This window comes from Coregonus lavaretus (genome assembly GCF_964263955.1).
Source record: "Coregonus lavaretus genome assembly, chromosome: 19".
Classification (NCBI taxonomy): domain Eukaryota; kingdom Metazoa; phylum Chordata; class Actinopteri; order Salmoniformes; family Salmonidae; genus Coregonus; species Coregonus lavaretus.
The window spans coordinates 34471798-34491589 of record NC_140006.1 but is presented as its reverse complement, the minus strand read 5'-3'; the positions used below and the strand labels follow the sequence as shown (position 1 = coordinate 34491589).

The 19792-nt window shown below is 47.1% G+C and overlaps 1 pseudogene across 1 annotated transcript in view; it reads left to right on the top strand.

Moving 5' to 3' along the window:
• The window catches only part of LOC311146275 (dihydropyrimidine dehydrogenase [NADP(+)]-like), a 176597-nt pseudogene that overhangs the window by 21483 nt on the left and 135322 nt on the right, over nucleotides 1–19792 (top strand). Inside the window, exons 3-6 of the transcript in view lie at nucleotides 15632–15719; nucleotides 16126–16251; nucleotides 16556–16591; nucleotides 18934–19130. The product of the transcript in view is annotated as a dihydropyrimidine dehydrogenase [NADP(+)]-like (transcript). The remainder of the gene's footprint in view (nucleotides 1–15631; nucleotides 15720–16125; nucleotides 16252–16555; nucleotides 16592–18933; nucleotides 19131–19792) is intronic.

Below are 19792 nucleotides of genomic sequence, written 5' to 3'. Positions count from 1 at the left end.
GGCATTGAAGATGAAACGTGGCTGGGTCTTTCAGCATGACAATGATCCCAAACACACCGCCTGGGCAACGAAGGAGTGGCTTCGTAAGAAGCATTTCAAGGTCCTGGAGTGGCCTAGTCAGTCTCCAGATCTCAACCCCATAGAAAATCTTTGGAGGGAGTTGAAAGTCCGTGTTGCCCAGCGACAGCCCCAAAACATCACTGCTCTAGAGGAGATCTGCATGGAGGAATGGGCCAAAATACCAGCAACAGTGTGTGAAAACCTTGTGAAGACTTACAGAAAACGTTTGACCTGTGTCATTGCCAACAAAGGGTATATAACAAAGTATTGAGAAACTTTTGTTATTGACCAAATACTTATTTTCCACCATAATTTGCAAATAAATTCATTAAAAATCCTACAATGTGATTTTCTGGAATATTTTTTCTCATTTTGTCTGTCATAGTTGACGTGTACCTATGATGAAAATTACAGGCCTCTCTCATCTTTTTAAGTGGGAGAACTTGCACAATTGGTGGCTGACTAAATACTTTTTTCCCTCACTGTACATATATATATATACAGTGGGGAGAACAAGTATTTGATACACTGCCGATTTTGCAGGTTTTCCTACTTACAAAGCATGTAGAGGTCTGTAATTTCTGTAAAAATCCAGAAAATCACATTGTATGATTCTTAAGTAATTAATTTGCATTTTATTGCATGACATAAGTATTTGATACATCAGAAAAGCAGAACTTAATATTTGGTACAGAAACCTTTGTTTGCAATTACAGAGATCATACATTTTCTGTAGGTGTTGACCAGGTTTGCACACACTGCAGCAGGGATTTTGGCCCACTCCTCCATACAGACCTTCTCCAGATCCTTCAGGTTTCGGGGCTGTCACTGGGCAATACGGACTTTCAGCTCCCTCCAAAGATGTTCTATTGGGTTCAGGTCTGGAGACTGGCTAGGCCACTCCAGGACCTTGAGATGCTTCTTACGGAGCCACTCCTTAGTTGTCCTGGCTGTGTGTTTCGGGTCGTTGTCATGCTGGAAGACCCAGCCACGACCCATCTTCAATGTTCTTACTGAGGGAAGGAGGTTGTTGGCCAAGATCTCGCGATACATGGCCCCATCCATCCTCCCTCAATACGGTGCAGTCGTCCTGTCCCCTTTGCAGAAAAGCATCCCCAAAGAATGATGTTTCCACCTCCATGCTTCACGATTGGGATGGTGTTCTTGGGGTTGTACTCATCCTTCTTCTTCCTCCAAACACGGTGAGTGGAGTTTAGACCAAAAAGCTATATTTTTGTCTTATCAGACCACATGACCTTCTCCCATTCCTCCTCTGGATCATCCAGATGGTCATTGGCAAACTTCAGATGGGCCTGGACATGCGCTGGCTTGAGAAGGGGGACCTTGCGTGCGCTGCAGGATTTTAATCCATGATGGCGTAGTGTGTTACTAATGGTTTTCTTTGAGACTGTGGTCCCAGCTCTCTTCAGGTCATTGACCAGGTCCTGCCGTGTAGTTCTGGGCTGCTCCCTCACCTTCCTCATGATCATTGATGCCCCACGAGGTGAGATCTTGCATGGAGCCCCAGACCGAGGGTGATAGACCGTCATCTTGAACTTCTTCCACTTTCTAATAATTGCACCAACAGTTGTTGCCTTCTCACCAAGCTGCTTGCCTATTGTCCTGTAGCCCATCCCAGCCTTGTGCAGGTCTACAATTTTATCCCTGATGTCCTAACACAGCTCTCTGGTCTTCGCCATTGTGGAGAGGTTGGAGTCTGTTTGATTGAGTGTGTGGACAGGTGTCTTTTATAGAGGTAATGATTTCAAACAGGTGCTGTTAATACAGGTAATGAGTGGAGAACAGGAGGGCTTCTTAAAGAAAAACTAACAGGTCTGTGAGAGCCGGAATTCATACTGGTTGGTAGGTGATCAAATACTTATGTCATGCAATAAAATGCAAATTAATTACTTAAAAATCATACAATGTGATTTTCTGGATTTTTGTTTTAGATTCCGTCTCTCACAGTTGAAGTGTACCTATGATAAAAATTACAGACCTCTACATGCTTTGTAAGTAGGAAAACCTGCAAAATCGGCAGTGTATAAAACACTTGTTCTCCCCACTGTACATACATATATACATACATTTTAGTCATTTAGCAGACGCTCTTATCCAGAGCGAATTACAGTTAGTGAGTACATACATTTTCATACTGGCCCCCTGTGGGAAACAAACCCACAACCCTGGCGTTGCAAGTGCCATGCTCTACCAACTGAGCTACAGTGGACATTACTGGTTGGGAGCCAGCCAAATTACACTGAGGTGCTGTACTGGTTTAGCATCTGTTCATTTTACATTTACATTTACGTCATTTAGCAGACGCTCTTGTCCAGAGCGACTTACAAATTGGTGCATTCACCTTTTGATAGCCAGTGGGACAACCACTTGACCATTTACATTTTTATTTTATTATTATTATTATTATTTTTTTTAAATATATTTTGTGGGGGTGGGGAGGGGTGGGGTAGAAGGATTACTTTTATACTATCCCAAGTATTCCTTAAAGAGGTAGGGTTTCAAGTGTCTCCGGAAGGTGGTCAGTGACTCCGCTGTCCTGGCGTCGTGAGGGAGCTTGTTCCACCATTGTGGTGCCAGAGCAGCGAACAGTTTTAACTGGGCTGATCGGGAACTGTGCTTCCACAGAGGTAGGGGGACCAGCAGGCCAGAGGTGGAAGAACGCAATGTCCTCGTTTGGGTGTAGGGACTGATCAGAGCCTGAAGGTAAGGAGGTTCCGTTCACCTCACAGCTCCGTAGGCAAGCACCATGGTCTTGTAGTAGATGCGAGCTTCAACTGGAAGCCAGTGGAGTGTGCGGAGGAGCAGGGTGACGTGAGAGAACTTGGGAAGGTTGAACACCAGACGGGCTGCAGCGTTCTGGATGAGTTGTAGGGGTTTAATGGCACAGGCAGGGAGCCCAGCCAACAGCGAGTTGCAGTAATCCAGACGGGAGATGACAAGTGCCTGGATTAGGACCTGTGCCGCTTCCTGTGTAAGGTAGGGTTATACTCTGCGAATGTTGTAGAGCATGAACCTACAGGATCGGGTCACCGCTTGATGTTAGCGGAGAACGACAGGGTGTTGTCCAGGGTCAAGCCAAGGTTCTTTGCACTCTGGGAGGAGGGCACAACGGAGTTGTCAACCGTGATGGCGAGATCATGGAGCGGGCAGTCCTTCCCCGGGAGGAAGAGCAGCTCCGTCTTGCTGAGGTTCAGCTTGAGGTGGTGATCCGACATCCACACTGATATGTCTGCCAGACATGCAGAGATGCGATTCGCCACCTGGTTATCAGAAGGGGGAAAGGAGAAGATTAATTGTGTGTCGTCTGCGTAGCAATGATAGGAGAGACCATGTGAGGATATGACAGAGTCAAGTGACTTGGTGTATAGAGAGAATAGGAGAGGGCCTAGAACTGAGTCCTGGGGGACACCAGTGGTGAGAGAACGTGGTGCGGAGACAGATTCTCGCCACGCCACCTGGTAGGAGCGACCTGTCAGGTAGGACGCAATCCAAGAGTGAGCCGCGCCGGAGATGCCCAACTCGGAGAGGGTGGAGAGGAGGATCTGATGGTTCACAGTATCAAAGGCAGCAGATAGTTCTAGAAGGATGAGAGCAGAGGAGAGAGAGTTAGCTTTCGCAGTGCGGAGAGCCTCCGTGACACAGAGAAGAGCAGTCTCAGTTGAATGACCATGCTTGAAACCTGACTGGTTTGGATCAAGAAGGTCATTCTGAGAGAGATAGCAGGAGAGTTGGCTATAGACGGCACGCTCAAGAGTTTTGGAGAGAAAAGAAAGAAGGGATACTGGTCTGTAGTTGTTGACATCGGAGGGATCGAGTGTAGGTTTTTTGAGGAGGGGTGCAACTCTCGCTTTCTTGAAGATGGAAGGGACATAGCCAGCGGACAAGGATGAGTTGATGAGCGAGGTGAGGTAAGGGAGAGGTCTCCGGAAATGGTCTGGAGAATAGAGGAGGGGATAGGGTCAAGCGGGCAGGTTGTTGGGCGGCTGGCCGTCACAAGTCGCAAGATTTCATCTGGAGAGAGAGGGGAGAAAGAAGTCAAAGCATAGGGTAGGGCAGTGTGAGCAGGACCAGCGGTGTCATTTGACTTAATAAATGAGGATCGGATGTCGTCAACCTTCTTTTCAAAATGGTTGACGAAGTCATCCACAGAGATGGAGGAGGGAGGGGGAGGAGGAGGAGGAGGATTCAGCAGGGAGGAGAAGGTGGCAAAGAGCTTCCTAGGGTTAGAGGCAGAGGCTTGAAATTTAGAGTGGTAGAAAGTGGCTTTAGCAGCAGAAACGGAGGAAGAGAATGTAGAGAGGAGGGAGTGGAAAGATGACAGGTCCATAGGGAGTCTAGTTTTCCTCCATTTCCGCTCGGCTGCCCGGAGCCCTGTTCTGTAAGCTCGCAATGAATCGTCAAGCCACGGAGCAGGAGGGGAGGACCGAGCAGGCCAGGAGTATAGGGGATATAGAGAGTCAAAAGATTCAGAGAGGGAGGAGAGGAGGGTTGAGGAGGCAGAATCAGGAGATTGTAGGGAGAAGGATTTAGCAGAGGGAAGAGATGATAGGATGGAAGAGGAGAGAGTAGCGGGAGAGAGAGAGCGAAGGTTGCGACGGCACATTACCATCTGAGTAGGGGCAGAGTGAGTAGTGTTGGAGGAGAGCGAAAGAGAAAAGGATACGAAGTAGTGGTCGGAGACTTGGAGGGGAGTTGCAGTGAGATTAGTAGAAGAACAGCATCTAGTAAAGATGAGGTCAAGCGTATTGCCTGCCTTGTGAGTAGGGGGGGACGGTGTGAGGGTGAGGTCAAAAGAGGAAAGCAGTGGAAAGAAGGAGGCAGAGAGAAATTAGTCAAAGGCAGAAGTAGGGAGGTTAAAGTCACCCAGAACTGTGAGGGGTGAGCCATCCTCAGGAAAGGAACTTATCAAGGCGTCAAGCTCATTGATGAACTCTCCAAGGGAACCTGGAGGGCGATAAATGACAAGGATGTTAAGCTTGAATGGGCTAGTGACTGTGACAGCATGGAATTCAAATAAGGAGATAGACAGATGGGTCAGGGGGAATAGAGAGAATGTCCACTTGGGAGAGATGAGGATTCCTGTGCCACCGCTGCACTGACCAGATGCTCTCGGGTATGCGAGAACACATGATCAGACGAGGAAAGAACAGTAGGAGTAGCAGTGTTTTCTGTGGTAATCCATGTTTTCGTCAGTGCCAAGAAGTCGAGGGACTGGAGGGTGGCATAGGCTGAGATGAACTCTGCCTTGTTGGCCGCAGAACGGCAGTTCCAGAGGCTACGTGGGTCGTGCGCGCAGGGACCACCAGATTAGATTGGCAGCAGCCACGCCGTGTGAAGCGTTTGTATGGCCTGTCCACACAGGTTTGTCTGGTCTGTTAGCGATGTTACCAAACAGACTAGTTCTGTCTCTTACCTCTAGTTAGTGTCTGGTCTGTTAGCGATGTTACCAAACAGACTAGTTCTGTCTCTTGCCTCTAGTTAGTGTCTGGTCTATTAGCGATGTTACCAAACAGACTAGTTCTGTCTCTTGCCTCTAGTTAGTGTCTGGTCTATTAGCGATGTATATGGGACGGCTGTCAATCCTTTGGTCCTTAAATGAAACTGATATACTTTTTTATTTATCACAGTTTTCCTTAACCAATTATGTTCTTTAATGGAAGGCCGACAGACAAGTTCCTTACTTTCTCCCCCTTCCACTTTCCTCTTCCATTTCTGCGGTAAGGCTGCAATTATTTGGTTGTAATTTTGGGTAGAGCAGACATTTCCATATGATTTGTTAGCTGCATGTGCGACATAACTCCACCAGTCCTACCAACTGACTTGTTGGAAAGGTGGCATCCTATGACGGTGCCACTTTGAAAGTTACTTAGCTCTTCAGTAAGGCCATTCTACTGTCAATGTTTGTCTACAGAGATTGGATGGCTGTGTGCTGTGTGCTGAAATAGCCAAATCCACTCATTTGAAGGGGTGTCCATATACTTTTGTATGTATATGTATATGTGTATATATGTGTATATATATATATATACACAGTTGAAGTCGGAAGTATACATACACTTAGGTTGGAGTCAATAAGACTTGTTTTTCAACCACTCCACACATTTCTTATTAACAAACTATAGTTTTGACAAGTCGGTTAGGACATCTACTTTGTGCATGACACAAGTAATATTTCCAACAGTTGTTTACAGACAGATTATTTCAATTATAACTCACTGTATCACAATTCCAGTGGGTCAGAAGTTTACATACACTAAGTTGACTGTGCCTTGGAAAATTCCAGAAAATGATGTCATGGCTTTAGAAGCTTCTGATAGGCTAATTGACATCATTTGAGTCAATTGGAGGTGTACCTGTGGATGTATTTCAAGGCCTACCTTCAAACTCAGTGCCTCTTTGCTTGACATCATGAGAAAATCAAAAGAAGTAGACCTCCACAAGTCTGGTTCGTCCTTGGAAGCATTTTCCAAATTCCTGAAGGTACCACGTTCATCTGTACAAACAATAGTACGCAAGTATAAACACCATGGAACCAAGCAGCCGTCATACCGCTCAGGAAGGAGACGCGTTCTGTCTCCTAGAGATGAACGTACTTTGGTGAACAACAGCAAAGGACCTTATGTGGATATATTGAAGCAACATCCCAAGACATCAGTCAGGAAGTTCAAATGGGTCTTCGAAATGGACAATCACCCTAAGCATACTTCCAAAGTTGTGGCAAAATGGCTTAAGGACAACAAAGTCAAGGTATTGGAGTGGCCATCACAAAGCCCTGACCTCAATCCTATAGAACATTTGTGGGCAGAACTGAAAAAGCATGTGCGAGCAAGGAGGCCTACAAACCTGACTCAGTTACACCAGCTCTGTCAGGAGGAATGGGCCAAAATTCACCCAACTTATTGTGGGAAGCTTGTGGAAGGCTACCCGAAACGTTTGACCCAAGTTAAACAATTTACAGGCAATGCTACCAAATACTAATTGAGTGTATGTCAACTTCTGACCCACTGGGAATGTGATGAAATAAATAAAAGCTGAAATAAATCATTCTCTCTACTATTATTCTGACATTTCACATTCTTAAAATAAAGTAGTGATCCTAACTGACCTAAGACAGGGAATTTGTACCAGGATTAAATGTCAGGAATTGTGAAAAACTGAGTTTAAATGTATTTGGCTAAGGTGTATGTAAACTTCCGACTTCAACTGTACAGTGGGGAAAAAAAGTATTTAGTCAGCCACCAATTGTGCAAGTTCTCCTACTTAAAAAGATGAGAGAGGCCTGTAATTTTCATCATAGGTACACGTCAACTATGACAGACAAATTGAGATTTTTTTTCCAGAAAATCACATTGTAGGATTCTTTATGAATTTATTTGCAAATTATGGTGGAAAATAAGTATTTGGTCACCTACAAACGAGCAAGATTTCTGGCTCTCACAGACCTGTAACTTCTTCTTTAAGAGGCTCCTCTGTCCTCCACTCGTTACCTGTATTAATGGCACCTGTTTGAACTTGTTATCAGTATGAAAGACACCTGTCCACAACCTCAAACAGTCACACTCCAAACTGCACTATGGCCAAGACCAAAGAGCTGTCAAAGGACACCAGAAACAAAATTGTAGACCTGCACCAGGCTGGGAAGACTGAATCTGCAATAGGTAAGCAGCTTGGTTTGAAGAAATCAACTGTGGGAGCAATTATTAGGAAATGGAAGACATACAAGACCACTGATAATCTCCCTCAATCTGGGGCTCCACGCAAAATCTCACCCTGTGGGGTCAAAATGATCACAAGAACGGTGAGCAAAAATCCCAGAACCACACGGGGGGACCTAGTGAATGACCTGCAGAGAGCTGGGACCAAAGTAACAAAGCCTACCATCAGTAACACACTACGCCGCCAGGGACTCAAATCCTGCAGTGCCAGATGTGTCCCCCTGCTTAAGCCAGTACATGTCCAGGCCCATCTGAAGTTTGCTAGAGTGCAGTTGGATGATCCAGAAGAGGATTGGGAGAATGTCATATGGTCAGATGAAACCAAAATTGAACTTTTTGGTAAAAACTCAACTCGTCGTGTTTGGAGGACAAAGAATGCTGAGTTGCATCCAAAGAACACCATACCTACTGTGAAGCATGGGGGTGGAAACATCATGCTTTGGCGCTGTTTTTCTGCAAAGGGACCAGGACGACTGATCCGTGTAAAGGAAAGAATGAATGGGGCCATGTATCGTGAGATTTTGAGTGAAAACCTCCTTCCATCAGCAAGGGCATTGAAGATGAAATGTGGCTGGGTCTTTCTGCATGACAATGATCCCAAACACACCGCCCGGGCAACGAAGGAGTGGCTTCGTAAGAAGCATTTCAAGGTCCTGTAGTGGCCTAGCCAGTCTCCAGATCTCAACCCCATAGAAAATCTTTGGAGGGAGTTGAAAGTCCGTGTTGCCCAGCGACAGCCCCAAAACATCACTGCTCTAGAGGAGATCTGCATGGAGGAATGGGCCAAAATACCAGCAACAGTGTGTGAAAACCTTGTGAAGACTTACAGAAAACGTTTGACCTGTGTCATTGCCAACAAAGTGTATATAACAAAGTATTGAGAAACTTTTGTTATTGACCAAATACTTATTTTCCACCATAATTTGCAAATAAATTCATTAAAAATCCTACAATGTGACTTTTCTGGATTTTTTTCCTCATTTTGTCTGTCATAGTTGACGTGTACCTATGATGAAAATTACAGGCCTCTCTCATCTTTTTAAGTGGGAGAACTTGCACAATTGGTGCCTGACTAAATACTTTTTTTCCCCACTGTATATACATATATAAATTATAATGTATTTTTTTAAATTATATTTTTGTACACATATTTAACCTCTCCATACTTCAATTAATTTGTATGGGTTACCTTTAGATGAGTCAAGACAAGAGCAAAACGGAGAACACCATCGTGTTCGTGAGAGTCTCCCCTCTCTATATAGTGGCCATATTTGTTTTTAGGCCAAACCGTCGATTTCCGGGATGTCTCCTGGTCTGACAAACAGCGCTGTTGCTCTGCTACTTTCCAACGCAGATGCGGAAGGGCTACATAGGCGGATGCGGGGGATTGAGACGCAGCCCATGCAAGGAAACAGATATCTCTAGCTTAAACTGACAGATTTTGATCTCTGGCTTAATCTGACGGATATCTCTATCTTAAACTGACAGATGGAGATGGAGCCACAATGGGAAGTTAACAAGGTGTTGGAGTCTAATGTGGGAGCCTGAGATGAATGTGTAATGGTGTGGCCAGGAGCCAGTTGTCCTCCCTCTGTGGCTCATTTAGCACACATTTAAGACCTGAAAACAAAGCCACCATAAATAATAGAACAGGTTGCTGAATTAAAGAGAACAAGGAGAAGATACGTCTAGAATTGTTTGTTTGTTGTGTTCACAGGAAAGAAGAAAGATAAGCATTTAAATGTTTTATGCATAGGGTAGGTAGAGGGTAATATATGGTGATAGCGCTGGAAGTTGGAGAGTTACAGTAGGTGTGTGAAAGTAGCAAAGAGTGTCAAGAGTTAGGAGTCTCTGCACTGACTCCTACCACCGATTCACCTGTCATAGGTTAGGTTTTCATGAATAGCTAATTCGTTTTTATACAACTGAACAAAAAACATAAATGCAACATTTAAAGTGTTGGTCCCTTGTTTCATGAGCTGAAATAAAAGAACCCAGAAATGTTCCATACGCACAAAAAGCGTATTTCTCTAAAATGTTGTGCACACATTTGTTTACATCCCTGTTAGTGAGCATTTCTCCTTTGCCAAGATAATCCATCCACCTGACAGGGGTGGGATATCAAGAAGCTGATTAAACAGCATGATCGTTACACAGGTGCACCTCGTGCTGGAGACAATAAAAGGCCACCCTATAATATGCAGTTTTGTCACACAACACAATGCCACAGATGTCTCAAGTTTTGAGGGAGCGTGCAATTGGCATGCTGACTGCAGGAATGTCCACCAGAGCTGTTGCCAGAGATTTGAATGTTCATTTCTCTACCATAAGTCACCTCCAATGTTGTTTTAGAGGATTTGGCAGTACGTCCAATCGGCCTCACAACCGCAGACCACGTGTAACTACACCAGCCCAGGACCTCTACATCCGGCTTCTTCACCTGCGGGATCGTCTGAGACCAGCCACCTGGACAGCTGATGAAACTGTGGGTTTGCACAACCAAATAATTTCTGCACAAACTGTCAGAAACCGTCTCAGGGAAGCTCATCTGCGTGCTCGTCATCCTCACCAGAGTCTTTATCTGACTGCAGTTCGGCATCTTAACCGACTTCAGTGGGCAAGTGCTCACCTTCGATTGACACTGGCACGCTTGAGAAATGTGCTCTTCATGGATTAATCCCAGTTTCAACTGTACCGGGCAGATGGCAGATAGCGTGTATGGCGTTGTGTGGGCGAGCGGTTTGCTGATGTCAAAGTTGTGAACACAGCGCCCCATGGTGGGTTATGGTATGGGCAGTCATAAGCTATGGACAATACACACAACATTTTATTGAATGCACAGAGATACCATGACGAGATCCTGAGGCCCATTGTTGTGCCATTCATCCGCCGCCATCACCTCATGTTTCAGCATGATAATGCACAGCCCCACAGTGCAAGGATCTGTACATCATTCCTGGAAGCTGAAAATGTCCCAGTTCTTCCATGGCCTGCATACTCACCAGACATGTCACCCATTGAGCATGTTTGGGATGCTCTGGATCGACGTGGATGACAGCGTGTTCCAGTTCCCGCCAATATACAGCAACTTTGCACAGCCATTGAAGAGGAGTGGGACAACATTCCACAGGCCACAATCAACAGCCTGATCAACTCTATGTGAAGGAGATGTGTCACGCCCTGACTCTGGGGACTCTTATTTGTTGAGTCAGGGTGTGTATTTTCTATGTGGTGTAGGTCTATGTTATAAGTCTAGTATGTCTAGATCTATGTTGGCCGGTGTGGTTCCCAATCAGAGGCAGCTGTCGCTCGTTGTCTCTGATTGGGGACAATACTTAGGCAGCCTATTGGCACTAGTGGGTTGTGGGATCTTGTTCTGTATAAGGTTTGTTGTGTTACCTTAGGACTTCACGTGTCGTTAGTTTATTGTTTTGTGTGTTTATTTGTGTAAATAAACATGTTTGCATATCATGCTGCGCCTTGGTCCGTCCCGTCTGTGAACGAACGTGACAGAAGATCCCACCAAACGAGGACCAAGCAGCGTGCCCAGGCGGAGCGAAGGGCCATGTCACAGGTGGGCAAGTTGTGGTCATGGGAAGAGATATTTGCGGGGAAAGGACCATGGGCTAAGGTAGATGCCCAGGTAGGAGAGGAGCAACGGCAACACGGAGGAGGCCGGTCATGGAGGAAGCACGGGGTGGTTGGCGGAGCCTAGGGTTAGAGCAGAGCCAATTCTCCGTACTCACGCGAGAAGGCGTATGACTGGGCAAGCTCCGTGTTATGCGGAGCTACGTACTGTGTCGCCAGTGCGCCGGCACAGTCCTGTAGGTCCTGTGCTTGCACCACGCACGTGCCGTGCGAAGATGGGCATCCAGCCAGGACGGGGTGTGCCGGCTCAACGCTCCTGGTCTCCAGTACGCCTCCTCGGTCCCGCATATCCTGCGCCAGTTCTACGAGCTGTATTGCCAGTACGCGTGCACAGCCCAGTGCGTCCTGTGCCAGCGCCCCGCACGTGTAGTACCAAAGTGGGTAGCCAGCCAGGACAGGTTGTGCCAGCTCTCCGCTCCAGACCTCCAGTCCGCCTTCGCAGTCCGGTCCGGCCCGTTCCTGATCCTCGCACCAAGCCAGTGGTGCGCGTCGCCAGCCCGGCCCGGCCTGTTCCTGCCCCTCGCACCAAGCCAGTGGTGCGTGTCGCCGGCCCGGCCCGGCCTTATCCTGCTCCTCGCACCAAGCCAGTGGTGCACGTCGCCAGCCCGGCCCGGCCTGTTCCTGCTCCTCGCACCAAGCCAGTGGTGCGCGTTGCCAGCCCGGCCCGGCGTGTTCCTGCTTCTCGCACCAAGCCAGTGGTGCGTGTCGCCAGTCCGGCCTGTTCCTCGCACTAAGGCAGTGGTGCATGTTCCTAGTCCGGTTCGGCCCGTGCCTGCTCCTCGCACCAGACCAGTGGTGAGTGTGTCCAGTCCGGCACGGCCCATACCCGTTCCACCGGTGCCTGGTCCGGCACCAGTCAGCAGCTCCAGTCCGGAGCCAGAGCAGTCCGCTCCACCAGTGCCTGATCCAGCTCCGGTCAGCTGCTCCACTCCGGAGCCAGAGCAGTCCACTCCACCGGGGTCTATTCCAGCTCCAGTCAGTGGCTCCACTCCGGAGCCAGAGCAGTCCGCTCCACCGGTGCCTGATCCAGCTCCGGTCAGCGGCTCCACTCCGGAGCCAGAGAAGTCCGCTCCACCGGTGCCTGATCCAGCTCCGGTCAGCTGCTCCACTCCGGAGCCAGAGCAGTCCGCTCCCCCGGGGTCCAGTCCAGATCCGGTCAGCGGCTCCACTCCGGAGCCAGAGCAGTCCGCTCCACCGGTGCGAAGTCCAGCTCCGGTCAGCGGCTTCAGTCCGGAGCCTGAGCAGTCCGCTCCACCGGTGCCCGGTCCAGCTTCGGTCAGCGGCTCCAGTCCAGACCCAGACGTCAGCCCCTCTCCAGGTTCAGGGTCTCCCACACCAGGGTCCAGACAGGGCTTGGAGTATAGTGGGAGGAAGGAGAGGGGAAGCAACGCGCCGAGGTCTAGACCAGACCAGGGACGCAACAGGGAGGCGAAGAGTGAGAGGTCGTCACGCCCTGAGCCGGATCGCCTCCGAGGCGGAATGCCCACCCGGCCCCTACCCTGTTAAGTAAAGGTTGTGCGGTCGGAGTCCGCACCTTTGGGGGGGGTACTGTCACGCCCTGACTCTGGGGACTCTTATTTGTTGAGTCAGGGTGTGATTTTCTATGTTGTGTAGTTCTATGTTTTCGATCTAGTAGGTCTAGATCTATGTTGGCCGGTGTGGTTCCCAATCAGAGGCAGCTGTCGCTCGTTGTCTCTGATTGGGGACACACTTAGGCAGCCTATTGGCACTAGTGGGTTGTGGGATCTTGTTCCGTGAAAGGTATGTTGTTTGTGTACCTTGGACTTCACGTTTCGTTTTGTTTATTGTTTTGTCGTTGTGTTTATTAAGTTTAAATAAACATGTATGGATATCACGCTGCGCCTTGGTCTGACCCATCTGTCAACGAACGTGACAAGATGTGTCACGTTGCATGAGGCAAATGGTGGTCACACCAGATATTGACTGGTTTTCTGATCCACGTCCCCTACCTTCTTTTAAAGATATCTGTGTCATGTGAAATCCATAGATTAGGGCCTAATAAAAGTATTTCAATTGACTGAATTCCTTGTATGAACTGTAACTCAGCAAAATCTTTGAAATTGTTGCATGTTGCGTTTATATTTTTGTTCAGTGTGTAATATAGGATTATTATATACAAATGTCCTCTGGTAATGTCCCTCAGTTATTGACAATTTCTAGAATATTAGACCAATATCAGGTGAATATTCTGTAGGATTACTTTCAGTATCATGTTATGCCTAGCTCTGTTTTACCCAGATCCAGGACAACGCTTATGACTCTGACTAAGGCTGTTGTCTGTGATTGGTTAGATAAAGGCTGGTACCCTGGTGTGGTGATGTTTGAGGAGATTCCCTGGTTGATTGGTTAATAATGCAGGAGACTGGAGGCGATTGTGAGAAGACATCAATCAGACGTCCTGAGACAGACACAGGGAGAAGCTAGGGGGCTTACCTATAGTGTGTGTGTGTGTGTGTGTGTGTGTGTGTGTGTGTGTGTGTGTGTAGCTCGGGGGGCTTACCTATAGCTACCACTCTGTGATGGAGGCTGTAGTCGAGTGATATTACCATGGTGTGCTGAGATGAGTGATATTACCGTGGTGTGCTGAGATTTAGTGCCGCCTTCAGGGTGAACACTTCTCTGTCATTTTTATGACACTGTCTTCGTCTTTGTTTCTCCCTGGCTAGTTTGGGATAGCATTTGTTTATGTTTCTGCTCAGGGCTGTTTGTGTTGGTAATAGTCATGTGTGCTGTTCATATCCCAATGAGACTAAGCAATTATAGTTCAGAAAGGGAACAACTTGGTGTTTTTCTGAGCTGGGAGGATTTCATTTGAAGTTCAACATAAGGAGTTTACATTGAGGGAGTTGTCACGTCTGTGTAAATGTATAGACTTTGAACCAAGCCGTGATCACAAAGTCATAATTGTGAATTCCAGTCCCACTTCTACGTGCTAATTGAGCACTCACAACAGGTTTACTACAAAAGTCTGATTCTAGAGAAACCATCGAACTACATACTTTGTGGGTACACGTTTTCAATATCCTATTTAATGTGATTAAGGATGCATTTGGAAGTCTGTGCTATGCCTTTTATTATGTGCTATGCCTGAAAAAACACAGGTGTGCTCAGAGCTGCTCAGAGAGAGACCCTTTGTTAGTGGTACTCAAGATCCTGGCACACATTGCCGCGGGACATTTACGACTCCTGATCAAATAGGATTGCCTGTGCGTTATTTTCACTTGACATGTTGGAGAGCTTACTGGCTGCTGGTCAGAAAAGCTGAAGTGATAGAACGAGAGAGGGAGAGAGGGTGAAAGAGAGAGGCGAGAGAGGGAAAGGGGTAGAGAGAAATAAAGGGATAGAGAGGATCTCTCATCTGCCAGTTTTCCCGTGTTAACTTTGAAAGTGATATATCTTCATTGGATGAGGTAAAAGAAAAGAGAAATGTAAATTAATTAAACAAACAAAAAACACCTAATTTACCTTACCAACACCTGTTCATTTGTTAAGTCTGTTTACTTTGACTAGTTCAAAAGGAAAACACAAAACAAGCTTCACACAGGCAGCTCAATCCCGCCCCCTGCTCTCTTTCTCTCTTTCAATCTTGTCGTTTGTAGACAGGTCTCGCAGCACTGCATCCATTTTGTTACTTCATGAATATTTAATCAGGCCCAGCCAAATTAGCCCATGTATAATTTAGCAGCGACATGTTGTTGTCTACCAATATGGCGTCTCCACCACCATTACGGAGTCATCAGTATTTATAACAAGTATTAGTCTTCCCTCTGCGTCTCTCTCGGTTGGTGCAGAGATACGTGGTGGCGAGGACGTAGCAATCATCAGTTAGCCATTTGTTTTCGGACCCCGCTGTCTCCACGGAGACAAAGGGCCAAATCATTAAGTAAGCATAGACAGTGACACGCCATACCTCACTCGTCCAATCAGGACTGCCGGATGGATGGGTGACTCTTCACAGCCTTACTTACTGTAGTTAGGCCTTTACATTATAGTGATACAGGGGGGGGGGCGGGGGGGGGGGGATGGTGGTATCACCTGTGCCTTGTTAACTTTGAATGTAAAAATGGATACCTGTTCCTTATAATTGTGGCATATCATAACAGAGAAATCAGTCAATATCAGTTGATTGGTATATTGTGAATGTAATCATGTATTCATCCCCACAGGTGTCTGAAATGTGCTGATACACCATGCCAGAAGAGCTGTCCCACCAACCTGGACATCAAGTCCTTCATCCCCAGCATCTCAAACAAGGCAAGAAACCTATTTCTCGCTGGGTCTTGAAGATAATGTACATAAAGTAATAGGAATACAGTGACATTGTATACCAGCGTGCAGAGACCTTGTGTAGTGGTAACACTCCCCGGCATAGTCACATATGCGACTCCCCACCGGAGACCGGGGTTCAATCCCTGTGTCAACCCTTCCCACTGTTTCTCTCCTACGTGCCTGTCTCTGATTTCCAATCTGTGTCAAAACACCTACAAATCTATATTTTTAGCCATTGTATACCGTCAAACTCAAATAAAATGCATGAATGTTGATTTGAACATTCATTCTGAACTGTATGTATAATTAGTTGAACAATTGAACCGTTACCCTTCCTCCACCTCACTATGTTGCTGCAATATCAAAATGTGTGTGTGTTTGTATGCGTCAGAACTACTATGGAGCGGCCAAGGTCATCCTGTCGGACAACCTCGTGGGGCTGACGTATGGGATGGTGTGCCCCACGTCGGAGCTCTGTGTGGGGGGCTGCAACCTCTTCGCCTCCGAGGAAGGACCCATTTTTACATTTACATTTTAGTCATTTAGCAGACGCTCTTATCCAGAGCGACTTACAGTTTAGTGAATACATTTTTTTTTTTTTTTATACTGGCCCCCCGTGGGAATCGAACCCACAACCCTGCTCTATCAACTGAGCTACATCCCTGCCGGCCATTCCCTCCCCTACCCTGGACGACGCTGGGCCAATTGTGCGCCGCCCATGAGCCTCCCGGTCGCGGCCGGCTGCGACAGAGCCTGGATTCGAACCAGGATCTCTAGTGGCACAGTTAGCACTGCGATGCAGTGCCTTAGACCACTGACCCATCAACATTGGGGGCCTGCAGCAGTTTGCTGTTGAGGTAATGTACTGTATTTTGGTAAAAGAGATGCACTCTTTTGACCTCAGTATTGAACTGCAAAAAAACTAGAAAGAAAACACATTTGCACATTTTTGTTCTAGCCCAGACGTGTTTTGTACTAACATTCCACTCCGTGTCATATGTCAAATGTTTGGCATGACAAGGAGTGGACTGTTGGCACAAACAGACTGGTACCCAGGCTAAGAACTTTCAGCTACACTATTACATTACAATTTGTGAAGGGCCGCCAGGTTGTTGCTGTAAATGACAATGTATTCTCAGTCAACTCACCTGGTAAAATTTTTACCGAAGGTCCTGATATAACCACCACAGCTCCCTGTCCTGTACTGTTGTACTCGGAACAAAATCATTCAGTCACTCTCTCCCCCATCTGCTTCCTTTCTCTCTTCCCTGTCCACCCTCCTCCATCTCTTCCCTGTCCCCCTCCCTCCTCTTCCCTCTCCCCCCTTCTCTCTTCCGTCTCCCTCCCTCCTCTTCCCTCTCCCCCCTTCTCTCTTCCCTGTCCACCCTCCTCCGTCTCTTCTCTCTCCCCCCCTTCTCTCTCTTCTTCCCCCCCCTCCTCCCTTCTCTCTCTCATGTCCTCTACTCCCTCCTCCTCTCCCCTCTGTCTCTCCTCCATCCTCCCCTCCCCAGTCCCACTCCTTCCTTCTCAGGGTGGTAAAGCGCGTCTCCATCAGAGTGACAGCTCCTCTCTCCCTAAATGCTAAAGGTCACGGATGTTTATCAAACTGATGATTAGATAACCCCTTCTGAGAGGGCCATTACTATCCTGCCTCCACAAACACACACACATGCACTCATATACGCAGAAACACATGCATTCACACACACACACACACACGCACGCACACACAGACCTACACACAAACACACTCTCACTCTCGCACCCTCTCTCCCTCCCTCTCTCTCTTTCCCTCTTGCTCTCTCTCACACACACACACACACACATAAACACACACACATACACACACATAAACACACACACTCACTCCTCAGGTTAGTCCTCCAATACAGGAGGAAAGGGCATTGCCTCGATTTAAGTCAGTTGGAAACACAGGGCTTCCCAGCCTGCCCAGGTAAACTGTGTACCTGGGTGAGTGAGTGGGATGCCTACAGTACACAGCGGTCCCTATAGGTACAGGATAAATAGTCAAATAAATACCAAACATTCTGAAAATACACTAAATATACAAAAGTATGTGGACACCCCTTCAAATTAGTGGATTCGGCTATTTCAGCCACACCCGTTGCTGACAGGTGTATAAAATCGAGCACACAGCCATGCAATCTCCATCAACAAACATTAGAAGTAGAATGGCCTTACTGAAGAGCTCAGTGACTTTCAACGTGGCACCGTCATAGGATACCACCTTTCCAAAAGTCAGTTCGTAAAATGTCTGCCCTGCTTCCCCGGTCAACTGTAAGTGCTGTTATTGTGAAGTGGAAACGTCTAGGAGCAACAACGGCTCAGCTATGAAGTGTGGAAGAACTTGACTGGCCTGCACAGAGCCCTGACCTCAACCCCATTTAACACCTTTGGGATGAATTGGAATGCCGACTGCGAGCCAGGGCTAATCACCCAACATCAGTGCCCGACCTGACTAATGCTCTTGTGACTGAATGGAAGCAAGTCCCCGCAGCAATTTTCCAACATGTAGTGGAAAGCCTTCCCAGAAGAGTGGAGGCTGTTATAGCAGCAAAGGGTGGACCAACTCCATATTAATGTCCATGATTTTGGAATTAGATGTTCGACGAGCAGGTGTCCACATAATTTTGGTCATGTAGTGTATGTAGTTGAGCTGACATTGCTTGTCCGATATCCAGGCTATTCAGCTCACATTCTGTAGCTTTGCATAATTTATGCTCCATTATCATAGCATCCACATAAATAAATAAAAATACCATATTGTGTCAGAGGTTCCCTGGTAAATACAGTTAAGATACTGTAAACTATTTTAACTGCAATAACTGCAGGCTTGGTAGCATGGCTCAACACAGATCCACTACCAAGAGCATCAGTCCTCCATCTCAATAAGTACCAGTGGGTTTAAAGATAGCCTGTAATCATTTTGTTCAATTTCAGCTGGTCAATTCCTCTCATGTCAAATGTCACATATTAATGTGCTATTCCTCTTTTGGAATGCCCCTCACACTAAAACCCAAGCCCACTCAGGGCTCTGACCTTTGTCCAATGTGACAACCATAAATGTCAAGTCCATATTAACTTCTCCCTGGCCTGAAAAACAGATACTGTACATTTATTTTTTCTTCTTCTCCTTCACCATTTTCGCTTTAAGACGTTCTGTTGTTTTTCATTCCAGGTTTTCAGCAAGACGGCGATTCCTCAGGTTCGGAATCCTGACCTGCCGCCTCCGGATCAGATGTCGGAGAGCTTTCATGTCAAGATCACTATGATTGGCTGCGGCCCGGTAGTGAGCGTCAACTGTGCCTCCTACCTGGCCAGACTGGGCTATGACATCGCTGTGTTCAAGAAACAGAGATATATTGGAGGATTGAGGTAGATGGGCTCACTTGGTATTACTAATTTCCAGGGCAGTGAGTGTTGCAACCGTGGACAGGCGATTTTTACACGCTACTCTCTTCAGCACTCAGCGGTCCCGTTCTATGAGCCCTCCGTTTCCTGTAGTCCACGATCAGCTCCTTTGTCTTGCTGACGTTGAGAGAGAGGTTGTGGTCTTGGCACCACACTGCCAGGTCTCTGACCTCCTCCCTATAGGCTGTCTCATCATCGTCTCATCAACTTAATGATGCACGACCACACAGTTGTGGGTGAACAGGGAGTACAGGAGGGGACTAACCACGTACCCCTGAGGGGCTCCCGTGTTGAGGGTCAGCGTGGCAGATGTGTTTTTGACTACCCTCACCTCCTGGAGATGGCCCATCAGGAAGTCCATGATCCAGTTCAGGGCTTGACTTTTTTAGTCACTTGTCATTCGGACAAGTAGGACCGATTTTTTTTTTTTACTTGTCCAAAAGCTCAAGCCACTTATCCGAAAATAAAGAATGGTCTGTATCACCATGGGCAAAAAAGGTGACTGAAAATTGTCTTGTATGATCCAAGGAACCACTTCACAAAATATCACTGGTATTGAAAATGGAAGGCTGCTGGTCTTTGATCCCATGCATTATATATCCTGCCGTTGTGGCCTTGAGCAATGC